At 40.6% G+C, this 1,379-nt stretch overlaps 1 pseudogene; it reads left to right on the forward strand.

The window, feature by feature from the left end:
* Positions 1–869, forward strand: LOC18040238 (annotated as a pseudogene).
* Positions 870–1,379: the final 510 nt, after the last annotated feature.

The raw sequence follows: 1,379 nt of genomic DNA on the forward strand, positions 1-1,379 counted from the left end.
ATGAGGAACAAAGACAGCAGTACACAGGCGAAGGCAACTGCAAAGCTCTCTCGGATGGCTTATCACGCTTGGTCCTTTGGGACCAGCACACATTTTGTGTTCCATGATGTTGGCTGGTGGCATGGGGTGACCGCTGAGGTTAGGGCTGTGCTTGACCCCTGGCTCGAAGCTCGGAGGGCTACTCTTCAGGACATAAGGACGCAGGCCGAGTATGATGGCTAGTATTACAACCAGTTTTTGGTGGTGAATGATTGTTTGCACCGCCACCGCCATGCTGCTAATTGGACTTTTTTTTTTTTTTTGGGATGTTGATGAGTATATTGATTGACCTGTTGGTAATACTTTGGAATTGGTCCTTGATGCGTTCTCCGATTATACTCATTTCACTATTAAGCAGAATCCCATGTCCAGTGTGCTGTGCTTGAATGATCGCACTACTCACCTTAAGATTATTCCAGGTAATATTGGTAGTCTGTTTAATGTTTAATTTTACAATTATCACACAAGGCAAAGCAACAATTAGCACTCACAACAACAATTAATTAACAAAACGATTGGGGTTAGAGAATGCAATTCAAGCTACGATTGCGTATGCTACAGGTGTGCACGTGTCAGAGAATGTAATTAGCAAGACCTTGCACGAGATAAAGATTCATTATTATCATTACCACAACACCATAACTGTGCACGAGGAAGTGTGCGGGGAATTAGTCCCCCCGTCCCCCTCGGCCAACCAATATCCCTACGTTTTAGAACACATTATGAAGAAACTTGCTAACACAATCAAGCAATTTGAGCACAAAACCATTGGATCGATCGGAGATGTACCACTAATTTCACGATGCATGATGCCTACTATATCATGCTAGTGCATCATCAGCTCACCTCAGCCTCAGAGTGAGACCCGCATAATTATTAATTAGCCCGCCCACATCCATCTTCCATAATCTTCAAATGCTGTCTGTGCATGTGCAAATAGTACTGATCATATTATATTTACTTACGTATATTACTGCTATTCTGCAAAAGCTAGCTTAAATGGCTTTCTCTTTTATAAAATTCATTAATGTGCGTGTGTGTAATTCATGTCCTGGTCCAGATTCCAGAACCTTGCAGTATATGAAAATAATGAAGAAAATTCAAATGTACGTAGACGGTATCCGCATCCCCTCCTCTTGCGTTAGGTAGTCAATAATACAACGATTAGAAGAACAAACCAATAATTGCTTTTGTCTTGATTTAGGTTGCTTTACTGGATGTCCCAAAGCTGTCTTTTCTGTTTCTTAATTACTTCTTATAACACATAATTTTAAGAAACTTACATTTGCCTTGGTACAAACTCAACATGGCATTTATAATTGTTCATACACTACCTTTTC

This window comes from Citrus clementina, unplaced genomic scaffold (assembly GCF_000493195.1).
Source record: "Citrus clementina cultivar Clemenules unplaced genomic scaffold, Citrus_clementina_v1.0 scaffold_5, whole genome shotgun sequence".
In the NCBI taxonomy this organism is placed as follows: domain Eukaryota; kingdom Viridiplantae; phylum Streptophyta; class Magnoliopsida; order Sapindales; family Rutaceae; genus Citrus; species Citrus x clementina.